Source organism: Lactuca sativa, chromosome 2 (genome assembly GCF_002870075.4).
Source record: "Lactuca sativa cultivar Salinas chromosome 2, Lsat_Salinas_v11, whole genome shotgun sequence".
Taxonomy (NCBI): domain Eukaryota; kingdom Viridiplantae; phylum Streptophyta; class Magnoliopsida; order Asterales; family Asteraceae; genus Lactuca; species Lactuca sativa.
The window spans coordinates 153920001-153935251 of record NC_056624.2 but is presented as its reverse complement, the minus strand read 5'-3'; positions in this window follow the sequence as shown (position 1 = coordinate 153935251).

The window sequence follows — 15251 nt, the reverse complement described above, 5'->3', positions numbered from 1 at the left end:
TTAAATTTGCTTGAGGGGAAGCAAAGGCTAAGTGTGGGGTATTTTGATATTGCCATATTTATACTTATTTTTAGGCAATATTTAAGTACATTTTTATTAATAAGTTGGTAATTTGTTTAGAATAATGGTACTTATGAGCTTAAATGTTATTTGCAGCAAAAAAGAAGACATTTTGAAGAAAATGGACTAAAAGCGTTAAAGAAAGAAACTTTGGGAATTAAAAGATTAAAAGAGAAGAAAATCTGGAAAAAACGTTCTCACGACGTGACACTTAAAGAATTCACGACGTGAAGAGTTGGTTCTAGAAGATATGTACGCGGGTGAAGGAATCCTTGACGGGCAAGGTTATCTGAAATTCACGACGTGAATATCTTATTATTCACGACGTGAATTTGTGAAAATCAGCAACTATATAAATCCTTGACCATTACGAATAGAGGAGACTTTTGGCTAGAAAGAGGAATTCCAGAAGACGATTTTGAGCAGAGAAAAGTTCTAGGAAGAGGCTTTCAACACCAAAAAGAGTGAAGGTCCATAATTTAGTTTATTTTTGTTAATTAAGAACATGTTTTATATCACTTCAATTTGTGTTAGTTTGTTAGTTGCTATGATGAGCAGCTGAATCTAGCTACTCTCGTTTAGCTAGATGAAGCTTCTAACTTATGAATAGCTCAATTTTATAGATTTGTTTAGTTGGTAAAATTGCTTGTGTTTGATTTGTATTACCTAGCATGCTTGTGTTTGTTTCTCTAATTGCTTGATTGCATGTTCTGTGTTAGCTTAGTGACCATTAACTGCATGAACTTGTTTACCTAATGATTTAGTGAACATTGAATTGTTAGAGCTAGGATTGACCAATCTTAGTTAGTAATTAGAGTAAATAAGCTTAGCTGTACTAGAGAGCGTGTATTGTGACTATAATTGCATTTATATAACAAATCTTATATGGCATATTTACATTCATAATTAATTCTATGTTTAATTGTGTGTGAACATACATAGTTTGACATGAATTAGTTACTTATTTGTAAAGTTAGAACTAAATTACTAATATAATTAAAACAAACTAGATAATCCATAAACATTAGCTAGCCATAAGAAAGAAGTGGATTCAAACTAAACAAGAGTGTGTTTTTACTTATTGAATTTGAATTAAGTTCATATGATCTTGTAAAATCAGATAAAACCCCCTTTTAAACTTGTTAATAATTAGGTTAATTTAATAGTAAGTAAATTAATTAGTAACACCGTTCCCTGTGATCGACACCCGACTTACCCAGCTATACTGTAATCCGACTAGGTACACTGCCTATAAGTGCATAGTTAGTTTAAGTTTGTTAGGTTATAAATATTAAAATTAGTGGGTACTTTTGTGCACATCAAATATGGGACTATACAGATGAAATGAGGGCATATACTCGGAGTTATGGTTATTGATGGATCGTGTATGGTTTACCGACATGTCAGTGCAAGACTATAAAGGACCTCGACCATGACAACCAGGTTTTCATGGTTATTCACATCTTATTTGTGATTCTCGGCATCCCAGTCACAAATTGAAGAGCATAATCAGGATTAAACATGCCATTGAATAGTTCAATGAATCTTAAATGATATAAGAATTTCATATTAGATTGAAATTGTTAAAATGCTTTATCTACCTAAAATAAATTCACGATTAGATTACAACATCCCTCTTCATTATTTTGAATTGTATTTATGGATCCTAGCCTTGAATATTAATTTGGATTAGAATATTAAGGAAATAAATTTAACATCATAAGTGCTACAACACAACCTTGCATTCGTCCATTTCTCACTAAAATAGGCAATTGGCCTCCCCCATTGACTTAGAACTGCTCAAATTGCAACCTTTAAAGCATCCATTTGCAACTAAAAAACTTGAGAGAAAGCTAGCAATATGAGAATGTTGTAGTAATCTTCACTTTTATTAATTGAAAAAATAATTATGTCGACTCTATCCAAGTAAAGGTCTCCCCTATCATACAATCAAGGATCGGTGCCATAAGAGAATTTAAGTGTGGAATATAATGTATATAGAATGAAGCAAGACCATGATCATACATTTCTTCACAGTTACATATAAATTATCCATAAGAGGTAATGCTAAAATTTGCCACGCATAACTCATATGATCTCCATAAAGCAACATTGTAAATAAGACTGGTTGGTGTCCAAGCATACCTTACCATAATTTTAATCAATCACATCATTTTTCCCTAACATCACAAAGCTGGTGGTATCATACCACACTTTATCACACTCAACACACTCACCACAGTACATAATTTATGCACAAAGTACTACCGTTGAGGGGTACACTAGGCGGTGAAACCATAATGTGCGACACGCCTACCGCAGTGGAACATGGCGGGTTGGTGTGGTGTTTACCAAACACCAAGTGGTCTAAATATGTCATCAAAATATATGACTATAAATTTATACATTATTTTATTTAACTAGTTTACTTTGATTTATATATATATATATATTCAGTTTTAAAAACATGGGAAAATGGTTCAACGGCCCTTCTATGTATTTTGACTTTACCCTTTCGGTCCCTAAAGTTATTTTCTTGCCCTTTGAGGGAACACAGTTGATGCCGACCTGCTTTTTGGTCATTATAACATAATATGCCAGTTTATATAAGCCACGTAAGCACTTAAAGCTGTTGTGGCTTCACTCTCTGTATGATTTGACATTTTTAGTAAAAAAAAATAATAAAACTTAGGGCCCATCTCTCTCTCTCTCTCTCTCTCTCTCTCCCCTCCCCTCCTCTCTCTATCGAAAGTCAAGCTAAAATTGAAGCTTACACAGACCATTGAAATCGATCCATTTTTTCTTTTTTACTTTCTTTCGTTTTTGTTTCTGCTGCTTCCTTTTTTTTATTTCTCTTATCAAAATTAAAATTGCTTTTACCCAAGAGAAAAAGGATCAACAATGGCGAGCTTTTCCATCACCACTAGTTCTTCAACCTCATCATCGCTATCGTTGTTTTCCAAATGCCTTTTATCACTTGCTCAATCTACATTTGGATCGCCTACATCTCCTTTCTATGATTTCTCTTTCCCTTCCCCGTGTATTCGTTCCTCCCCTGTAACCCATAAACAAAACAATGACATCAATCCCTTTCTTCTTTCTCCTTTCTTTCATTTTCTATTTCTTTTTTTTTCCTTTCTTTGATTTCTCTTTCCCTTCCCATGTGTATTCCTCCCTATAACCCATAAACAAAACACGAACTTAATTTGAAATGAAAAACCTAGAAAAAATTGAACTCAAACTAAAATCACCGCTGTCATCCTCAACATGAACTCGAAACCATAAATTAAAACCTGAAATCAAAACCATAAGGACGACAAGAGGGAGAAATAGACTCAAAATCCGAGTTTTTCAAGATAGATCTAAATGTCTATAGAAAATAAAAGTATATGAAGAAAAAATAAAAAGTCAATGTTTATGTGGCAAAGGGATAACGAGGTTACTCTTTCATTTTGTCAAAAGTGACCAAATTGACTGGGCAAAAAATAGTTTGTTCCCTTAAAGGGCACGAGAAAACTTTAAATATTGAAAATGTAAAGTTGAAATACTTAATAGGGCTGTTGCGTCATTTTCCTTGAAAACATTTAAAAAATATTCTTTAAATAATTATTTTCATAAATAATATATATATATATATATATATATATATATATATATATATATTGTGAGACAAGGGGACCCAATCTTGACCCCTTATCTTGAATATTCTAAGGCTAAAATAAAATCAGATTACACCATAAGGAAGCACAAGGAGACGGTGACATTTTCGCAATTAAATGGAACTTCAAGATTAGAATAAGGGTGCAGAGGGGCGGTAAGGGGATTTTACTGTCTATTTCATTCAGGTCGTAAAAACATTTTATATCCTCTTCAATCTTCTTCATTCTGATCGGTAAAACCCTAAGTAACCTCGATACGAACACCAAAATTCATCTTATTCATTCTCGATCATCAACGTCTTCTACTTCGTTCTGATTCGGATTTTCAACATTGTTATTTTGATTCTAAAATCGGATAAAGTTCTCGAGCATCAACATTCCTGAATCAAATGAAATTGAATCTTAGTTTTACAACAAATGGATCATTCTACAGAATCGGATTCATATTTTGCATCTAGAGTTAATCCAGGTGACGTATAATACTATAATTTATTTTTGATTTTATATTTGTGGGTGATTTTGAGTTAAAGGATTCTAATTGGTGATTTTATAATATGTATGTGATTATGATTTGATGTATTCATCTATGTGATTTCTTCTCATTTTGATTCTACTTTGCACCGATCTTTCAAAACCCTTGATAAAACCTTAAAAATCGATTATGATTCACTGTCATTTTGATTTTCAACGTTCTTATTCATATTCTGATCTTGAATCATGTTTCCGCCAATCCCTCAGCAACTACTTCTTCTCATGATTCTTAGTTGAGGAAGGATTCTTCTCATTAGGTAATAAAAGATTCCATTAACTCATCTTTGGCTGTTAACAATTTCAATGTTATTAAATCTACAATCCAAGTTATGTTATTTATGCATAAATGAAGTTATTCACAAAGTCTATAGAGATATTCTTGGAATTTGAATTATAATTTGATTCAAGATCTTAGTTTGTTTGGTTTATCTTATTAGTTTCATACTTCTAGTGTCAGTTAGGTGTTTGGTAAATTTAGTGATCGTCCGCTAGGTGTTCGACATAATGCACTCTGTATTGATTTCATATTTTCTGCAAGAAAATTGTGATTGAAAATGATAGAATGGTGTAGATGCAAACATAAATTGCTTCCTAAATTGATTTTAGATGTTATTTTGTTTGATTAGTTGGATTATCTAGTAAATATTTAGTGAAATATTGGTTGATAATTTGATATTCAAAGTATTCTAGTTTGATAAGTAATATGGTACTTCTTAATTTGACTCAGATGTTACTTTGTTTGATAAGTTAGATGATCCAGTAAAAATATTAGTAAAATAGTCTTTGGTAACTTAATATTCTAGGTATTATGATTTGTAAAGTTAGGTGTTACTTCATAAATTTGATTTAAGATGTTATTTTATTGATTAACCAGATGTTACTGCTTACTTTGATAAGTCAAAACTAAAATATATTTTGAGAATTTGTTATTCTATCCTGACATAATTGAATTCATTCTCTTTATGTTTTAGTTTGATAATATTAGATTCAGATTTAGATTCTACACAATGTAGATTCTAAATCATCTCTTGTAATAGGCTTTAGAAAGTCGGTAAACAATTTATTCTAATTTAGGAATTATTTTTCTAAAATTTATATTGTAGATATGGATAGTGTTTAATCCAGATTTATTATAGCTTGGGCTAGAAATGTACTTCTTTATTGCAGTTTCGGTTAAATATTTTTTAAATTATTTACTGTAGCTAGGATTAGTGTTTGATACACATTGAAAGCTAATAAAATTTATTCTGATGTATTCTTAATGCGACAGATGGAAATTTATTCTGGAACAGTACGTGGAAATGTGAAATATTAACATGGGTAGAGAATGTTTTCTGCAGAATAAGAAGCATACAAAATAGTTATGCTTTGACCAATAAGATTCCAATTCCATAAGAAAGTAAATGACGAAGCAAAGGAATAGGGAAAGGTTGACAAGGATGGTCATTAAAAATGATGAGGGAATGGATCGATGCAAGAAACATACTGGAAGAACGTGGAATTTTTTTTGGAATATTTGAAAGTCTTTGATTATGAATGACACGGCAGTGTTTTGTTCGTTTAAATATTGGTTATCTTTTTTTAGTTTTGAACAATAGCTATGGTTGTTTCAATGGCCAGTGAATGTTTCACAGAATAATAGTCATGGTTAAAAAATAGCATGGTTGCAGAAATCGCTAATCGACCGTTAATCGGTGGACTAGCAATTAGGGATTAATCGGCTAGACAAGGATTAATCGGGAGATTAATCAGGGACCATTAATTATTTAGAAAATTATTCAAAAAATTATAAATCTAATTTTAATCCTACAAAAAAGTGATTAATCGGCGATTTGGTTCGATTAGGTCCGATAAAGCCGATTAGGGTCGATTAGGTCCGACTTTGACCTGCGTTGACCAAACCCGATTAGGTCTGATTAAGTCAGATTAGGTCCGATTAATTCCGAATTTGACCTGTATTGACCAAACCCCATTATATTGACCGATTAGCAATAAATCTCATCGGTGGAGGTCCGACTAGCGATTAATCACCGATTAATCGGCTGATTAGGCCGATTTCTGCAACACTGAAAAATATTTATGCTTTGACCAATCTGAAATATCATACTTTTATGATCAAATGTTCATTTTTTATTATAGTTCATGTACAATATTCTAATAGAGTAATGTTATATGTTTTATGTACATTTCTAATATTCTATTAGAATAATGTTAAATGTTGATTTTATAGATTTATATGTAATGTTAATAAAACTTATTTACTGTGTATATGAGGAATATTTTAATAGAATAATTTTGTAGGTTGTATGTTCATATATAATAATTCTATTTGAATAATGTTCTATGTTTTACAATATTAGAACATTACATATATTATATTTTTATGAATACTGCAATATTAGAATATTTCACTAAAGAAAAGTGGTCTCATTGTCTTACGATCTCAAAAAAACTGACATTTAGAACATTCTATTAGAATAGTGTTAAATTTTTTTTGGTTTTTATAGATTTATATGTAATGACCTTTTTACAAAAAAAAATGATATTAGAATTTATAGATATATGTAATGTTAATAAGACTTATTTACTATGTATATGTAGAATATTCTGATAGAATAATTTTATAGGTTGTTTATTCATGTATAATAATTCTTTTGGAATAATGTTATATGTTTTAGAATATTAGAATATAATGTTATTAAGACTTATTTACTATGTATATGTAAAATATTCTGATAGAATAATTTTATAGGTTGTATATTCATGTATAATAATTCTTTTGGAATAATGTTATATGTTTTAGAATATTACATATATTATATTTTTATGAACACTGAAATATTAGAATAATGTTATATGTTATTTGTTTTCATAAATATATATGTAGAATATTCTAATAAAATTATGTTATAGGTTTTTAAATAAATAAGTTAATTTATTACTTGAAAATAATGTGTAGTATGTGTAGAACATTCTATTAGAATAATGTTATATATTGTTACTTTTCCGAAGTTTATACGTAATGAGCTTTTTAAAATATAACACTACTTGATTATATCAACAACAAATATCAATGCAGAATATAACACATAACTATAATCAGATCTAGAATATTAGTCATAGTAAGAAAACACATTCACTTATATCATCATTTATAAATGTATATTAGAATATTACAATTATAAATTATTAAAAATAGAATTATACACTTCAATAAGATATCAGTATCATCAATATAGAACATATAATTGTAACACCCGAAATCAGAAAGGTCAAGAAAGGAAAGGAAAAACCCTAAGTTAAAGAGGGTTGACTCGTCGAGTCCAGGGAGGAACTCGGCGAGTCGGAGCGGGATCCGGGTGTAAAGCAAGTGACCGACTCGGCGAGTCGGCAAGCGGACTCGGCGAGTCAGGTTTGGGTTGGGAAACCCTAATTTCGGGACTTGGTACCCTATTTAAGCATCTTAATCTCTTTCCTAGGGCTCATTTGCGGCCCTATAGTCCAGAACCGGAAACCCTAAGCCTCCATTGTGCTCATTCAAGCTTTTAGCCATTTCCTTGAGTGATTTAAAGGAAGAAGAAGTGGGAATCTTTGAAGCATCAAGGTGTGGCCTTGGATCCGAGGTTTGGGGAACATTTCTGAGCATTTGAAGGTATTAAGTCGTTTCTCTCCTTTAGATCTTCTTTGGTTATGAGTTTGGGGCTTTTAAGCCATGTCTAAGATCAATCTCGAACTTGAGGTCCAGATCTGAGGTTGCTACCTCAGATCCATGCTTGTTTTGGTTTAGAACCCCGTAAAGTATCAGCCATTGAGTGGATTTTGTAGCCCCTTGGTCTTAAACCCTAGTTTATGGATTATGGTGCCTAGATCTCCTTCTCCACACGTAAAGTTTGCAACTTTACGTGGGGAATAGGCTTGGGAAGGGTAGATCTGCAGTATGGAGTCCATGCATGAATCAAAATTCCTCTACATGTATGAAGATCTGAATAGACTCGGCGAGTCCTTCGAGAGGACTCGGCGAGTAGCTTAAAGATGAGGAGGAACTCGACGAGTGGGATGAACAGCTCGTCGAGTCAGTTGAAGATGGGCATGAACTCGACGAGTTGGATGAACAACTCGGCGAGTTGGTTGAAGATTGCCTTGTGCTCGGCGAGTCTGTTCTTAGACTCGGCGAGTCAGGTCGCGTAGTCCCAAACCCTTCGAGTTAAGACTCGAGTCGGCAAGTCGAGCAAGGACTCAGTGTGTTGGACAGGTTAGGACTCGGGAATAGTTGACTCGGCGGGTCATGGACTGACTCAGCGAGTCGAGTCGTGAATAGAAGGACCCTGAGCATATGAACTCGGCGAGTTATTAGGTGGACTCGGCGAGTAGGGTTGACCTGGAAGGTTGACTTTGACCAGGATTTTGACCTTGACTAGAGTTGACCTAGTTGACCTTTGGAGGTCAGTTGGACTAAGTGTTATTTTGGCATTGGTAGCTCGAGGAGCTAGTGGAGCAGCAGTTCGGAGTCAGAGGTCAAGTAGCAGTCAAAGGATTAGCAGCATCAGTTCAGCAGTCTCAGGTGAGTTTCCTTCCAGTAGGAACGGGTCTAAGGCCACAATGCCGACCCGTTTAGCTAGCAGTAGTTTCCGGATTTTGATCTGATGCAGTAGTTAGTATGTTTGATGCCTTCGTGGCTCAGACATGATTTATGTGTTATGTGTTCCGGGCTACGGTCCGATGCAGTATGCAATATATGTGTTATGTTAGCAAATACGTGTTTATGTTATGCTATGTTCAGTCAGTTCCGGACTTCGGTCCGATGCAGCTAGTTCCGGACTTCGGTCCGATGCAGTCAGTTCCGGACTTCGGTCCGATGCAGTTAATTTCGGACTCCGGTCCGATGCAGGGGACAAGGTCCCAGTCAGTTCCGGACTTCGGTCCGATGCAGCTAGTTCCGGGCTTCGGTCCGATGCAGTCAGTTCCGGACTTCGATCCGATGCAGTCAGTTCCGGACTTCGGTCCGATGCAGCTAGTTCCGGACTTTGGTCCGATGCAGTGGGCAAGGCCCAGTATGTGCTTTATATGTTATTGCATGGTATGTGGTAGATTGGGGGAGCTCACTAAGCTTCGTGCTTACGGTTTTCAGTTTTGGTTTCAAGTACTCATATTTCAAAAGAGGAGCTCGGGAAGATTGCAGTGCACACACCATAGTCAGTTAGCCTGGGAATGTTTGACTCTGATAATGAGATTATGTTTTGAATTAACACTCTAAAAATTATGTTATGATTTATGATACAGTTTTGTAAATATGGTTTTAGTAATGTTTTAAAAGAAATTTTTAGTCGTGATATTTGGGTCGTTACAAGTTGGTATCAGAGCCTTGGTTTGAGGGATTCGGACATGCTCTCGAGCGTGTCTGGACTCAAACTGAGGGATTGGTATAAAGGTTTTCAAAAAAAAATGAAAAGACAGTTTTGTAAAAAGAGAGTTTTGAGAAAGAAAACGGTTTTAGAAAAGTAAAAAGAATTCAGAAAGAAAGAACTTTGAAAAAAGAAAAGGGTGTGGTGCATGCAATCAGCCGAGCTCAAGTAAGTACTCCCAATTTACCCATACAAGTTATGTCATGATTATCAGTATCAGTTTCAGTTTCAGTTTCAGCTTCAGTAGAACAGCATGCTAGAATAGGACTAAGGATCTAGGATGATGCCTTATGTGCCTGCTTTATGTGTTCAGCTTGATATGAATCGCATGCTAGTATTGAGTAGACAGTAGTAGGATAGCCTGCGTAGGTTATGCCTGATAGTGTGAGCTTAGCATTGAATGCTATTGCAGTTTCTTGTTATGAGAATAGTTTTGCCTAAGTATGTTTCCTTTATCCGAATGTTGCTTGCTTTGTGCTTTGTGGGACTCTGAGTGATGGGAGTTAGCCATTAGGTGAATACGTCACATCACATGTGATCAGGATTGAATAATCTCAGAGTGCTGGATTTGGCCCTATTGCGCAGCTCTTGTCTGAGTCCAACCGTTGTAGGGACGAGTCTTTTACTCGAAGGATTATCCGAGCCTCATTGCATGTGATGGTATTCAGGTGGTGGCTAATTGGCATTACAAGGAGGCCTTCAGCAGCTGAGGACTGGTTTGGTTGGAGTCAGAAGTTCCCTAGGGCAAGCCTAGGATAAGAGTAGCAGAGATCAGTAGTAGAGACAAGGGGATTGGTGGAGTTGAGGTAACTCTTGAGGAAGGTACGGATAGATGTGGAAGGTAGTAGGGGCCTATACTACTGAAAGCAGAGGATCCGTACTCGATTCAAGAGGGGCCAAGGAAAAACCATGGAACTAGTAGAGTGTGTGAGAAATCCCTCAGCAGTAGTGTGTAAATTGATCTGGAATTGTTATCTTTTCAGCATGGTGACATTGCACGAGATACCAGTTAGCAGTTCAGGCGTCGATGAGGGATCTGGCTCGGGCTTTAGAGCCGGGCAGCTTGATGATCAGATGAGGGATTTCATTTTCGCAGAGATTATGCGCAACATCATTGATCAAACTCCAGTGATTTTCGGTTCAGTTAGAGAGGCCATTGTGGAGCTCATGGACAGTCATCTTGAGGCCTTTAAGGCCGGGATAGTTTCAGGACAGATTGGGGCTCGTCTAGGTCCCGAATCTTATGGAGTTCAGGGATCCATCAGGGAGGGAGATCCCATTTCTAGTTTCTGCCATCAGGGGACAGGGGTGAGTGGGGCACCCTGTCTCCAAGAGAGACCTCTGTATGATTGGATAGTTGAGGAGGTTACGCGAGCCATTCGCGAGGATCTGCCCGACATGGTCGTGAGGATCACTGATAGATTGATCGAGAGGCTCCAGGGTCAGACAGTTGTTGTTCAGTCGGCGGGCAGGGAGTACGAAAGGAAGAGGAAAGCGGATGAGACTCAGGTAGCCTCAGGATCGGGTAAGAGGCCCAAGGGTTCGGATTTGAGGACGAGGAACTATCAGAACCGCAGTCGATGCGGGAAGTGCAGAAGGACGCACATGGGTGTGTGCAGGCGTAGAAGTAGTGATGATTTGGGCTATTTCAGATGTGGTCGAATGGGTCATATCAGCAGGGATTGTACTACTACCATTGCCCAGGGACTTGACCCGTTATGTTTCCATTGCAGTCAGAGGGGCCACAAGAAGGCCCACTGTCCGAGTTTGTTTACAGCAGGGCAGGTGTCAGCTCCTGCCCCTGGGACTTCGAGAGCCGCCAATGGACTTCAGGGCCGGGCAAGGGCGCCTACGGCTCGGAGCCGAGTTTTTCCGGTAGATTTCAGCAGGGATTCGAGCAACACTGAGTGATGGAGGTATGTATCTTTTACTTTTCTGTCAGCTAATAATGGTGATATTATTGTTATGTTGCTGCATTGTTATCAATAAGCTTAAGTGTTGGGGTATTGTATCACCTGCTTGTGAATGAGTTGTATGCCATCTGCATACCTTGGAATTGAATGGTGAATTGGAGGTCGTCCCCTCTAGATCAGGTTACTTCGGATACAATAACTGTAGCATGTACGTGCAAGATGCAGTAGTGCCTTACCACTTGCGGAAGGCGTTAGTCGGGTAATGATCAGTTATATTTTCAGTAGTGATAACCCATAGTTTTTAGTGGAGCAGCTAGCGGTCAGTAAGGAAGTAGTTTAGGGATGTGCACCCCAAACGCAGGTTCTCGGGATGTAGTCCCTAAAACAAATGCAGTTAAGGATCGAAGGGTGCGGATCTAGTAAGAGTTAGTTGGAGCGCTGGCAAGGGTAAACGTCGGCGGACATCATATCGCCCTTTTAATGGAAGGAAGGTTGGCAATCCTTTCGACCAGTGAGCAGTAAGGACCTAGCCGAATTCAAGTGGGGGAGGACCCTCCAAGTATATAAGGATAAGAGCCACGTAGACTCAGAATGAGTGCGCGGCCTCTGAAATGATTGTAGCACAGTGATCGATGGATTGAGGAGTTCAGATTTGGGAGTTTAAGGACCTTCCCAGCAGTTAGTTCATGTAAATGAAATGGTTAGAAGATGGATGAGAATCCATAATTTGAGGACCACCTGTAGAGGCTCAAGTGAGTCGGAATGAGGATCCTGAGAAACGGTTAGCAAGAGATGTCTTCGTATTAGTAGCCAGTGGCAGAGTCAGCATGCAGGATTGTGTAGATTCAAGAGTTGGGAGTTTGGAAACTTCCCAACAATAGCTTCTTGTATCCGGATTAGTAGACGGTTGGTTTGGGAACCAAGCCGAAGAGTTCCTCGACGAAGCGCTAAGTATTTCAAGGATATAGGATGTCGAGGATGATGCAGTAATTCAAAGACTGAGAGCTGGTTTTGAGAAATCAGGATGAGGAATCACTAGCGGGACTAGGGATAGTTAGGATGTCCTCGGGATAGTAGTAGTAGTGTTGTAAGTCTGTGGGGGTAGTCGTAGCATTCACTAGCAGTCAGATAGTAGTAGTAGTGTTGTAAGTCTGCGGGGGTAGTCCTAGCATTCACTAGCAGTCAGATAGTAGTAGTAGTGTTGTAAGTCTGTGGGGGTAACCGTAGCATTCACTAGCAGTCAGATAGTAGTAGTAGTGTTGTAAGTATGCGGGGGTAACCGTAACATTCACTAGCAGTCAGATAGTAGTAGAGTGTTGTAAGTCTGCGGGGGTAGTCGTAGCATTCACTAGCAGCCAGATAGTATTAGAGAGTTGTAAGTCCGCGGGTGTAGACATGGCCTTTATCAGATTGGTAGGTAGCATGAGCGCGTGTTGGACGCGGGAAAGCAGTAGTACCCACCAGTTCGGGTGCAACAGTGAGGATATGGGAATCCACAGGTTAGATTTCGGATTTCACAAATGGTTCAGTTATGGCTAAGTCAGAAATTTCGGCTATAGATCGTCACATCAGTTATGAGATCAGTGTAGCAGTGGACCGTTGGGGTTCGGGTATGTTAAGGGCTACCGTCAGTCTGGGAGCCGTCATGTTGTTAGTCGTGGAATTCATGATGTCAGGATGTGACGTATGGACCCGATCGGTTGGATTGGAAGGTTGTTAGAACCATAGTGACATGATAACTAGTGGAAACTAGTTCTAGAGAAAGATTTCGTTCAGAAGTCGTGGAAGCGACTAAGTGAGGAGTCCTTTGATTCCACAGTTGAGTTGGAACTCAGTGTTTCAGGCAGTTCAGTGTTTCAGGCAGTTCAGTGTTTCATTCAGTTCAGTGTATCAGGCAGTTCAGTGTTTCAGGCAGTTCCGTGTTTCGGATAATTGCAGTGTGAGGGTCAGTATTAGTAGAGTTGGTTGATTTGTTAATGGCAAGTCCCTCTCAGCAGGATCAGTTGAGCCTTTTGCCGAGTATAAGTGATCTGTAAGGATAGCTAGGCAGGTAGCTGTTCTTTCAGGATGGAAGGCTCGGGTTAGTAGGAATTGAGTAGTCAAATGAGAGATAAGTAGGCCGGTTCCAGCAGCATCGATTCAGTATGGATGGCAGAATGGATAGAACAGTTATAGATAGTTGAGGTATCTTCAGGAGTCGCTGGGAGCGACTAGGAGATTGCGATGGAGTGTAGTGACTGGTGGGAGTTCGGTAACTCAGATATCGGCAGATTAGTTAGACCTGGGTAGTCTCAGTGCATCCGGTAGGCGGATGAGGGGCAACAAGATTTTCAGTCGGAGGAAGTAACGTTGAGGAAATTATGGAAAAGAGAAGGATTCAGTATGTACCAACAGTAGTGACCAGCACTGTGAGTGGCTAGAGTGATGGATAAAAGGGTGTTAGTTTATCCAGACAGAGAGTTGGAGGCAGTTCGCAGGACAGTTGGCCATAGCAAACTTCGAGGACGAAGTTTAGTTTAAGTGGGGGAGAGTTATAACACCCGAAATCAGAAAGGTCAAGAAAGGAAAGGAAAAACCCTAAGTTAAAGAGGGTTGACTCGTCGAGTCCAGGGAGGAACTTGGCGAGTCGGAGTGGGATCCGGGTGTAAAGCAAGTGACCGACTCGGCGAGTCAGCAAGCGGACTCGGCGAGTCAGGTCTAGGTTGGGAAACCCTAATTTCGGGACTTGGTACCCTATTTAAGCATCTTAATCTCTTCCCTAGGGCTCATTTGCGGCCCTATAGTCCAGAACCGGAAATCCTAAGCCTCCATTGTGCTCATTCAAGCTTTTGGCCATTTCCTTGAGTGATTTAAAGGAAGAAGAAGAAGAAGTGGGAATCTTTGAAGCATCAAGGTGTGGCCTTGGATCCGAGGTTTGGGGAACATTTCTGAGCATTTGAAGGTATTAAGTCGTTTCTCTCCTTTAGATCTTCTTTGGTTATGAGTTTGGGGCTTTTAAGCCATGTCTAAGATCAATCTCGAGCTTGAGGTCCAGATCTGAGGTTGCTACCTCAGATCCATGCTTGTTTTGGTTTAGAACCCCGTAAAGTATCAGCCATTGAATGGATTTTGTAGCCCCTTGATCTTAAACCCTAGTTTATGGATTATGGTGCCTAGATCTCCTTCTCCACACGTAAAGTTTGCAACTTTACGTGGGGAATAGGCTTGGGAAGGGTAGATCTGCAGTATGGAGTCCATGCATGAATCAAAATTCCTCTACATGTATGAAGATCTGAATAGACTCGGCGAGTCCTTCGAGAGGACTCGGCGAGTAGCTTGAAGATGAGGAGGAACTCGACGAGTGGGATGAACAGCTCGTCGAGTCGGTTGAAGATGGGCATGAACTCGACGAGTTGGATGAACAACTCGGCGAGTTGGTTGAAGATTGCCTTGTGCTCGGCGAGTCTGTTCTTAGACTCGGCGAGTCAGGTCGCGTAGTCCCAAACCCTTCGAGTTAAGACTCGAGTCGGCAAGTCGAGCAAGGACTCAGTGTGTTGGACAGGTTAGGACTCGGGAATAGTTGACTCGGCGGGTCATGGACTGACTCAGCGAGTCGAGTCGTGAATAGAAGGACCCTGAGCATATGAACTCGGCGAGTTATTAGGTGGACTCGGCGAGTAGGGTTGACCTGGAAGGTTGACTTTGAC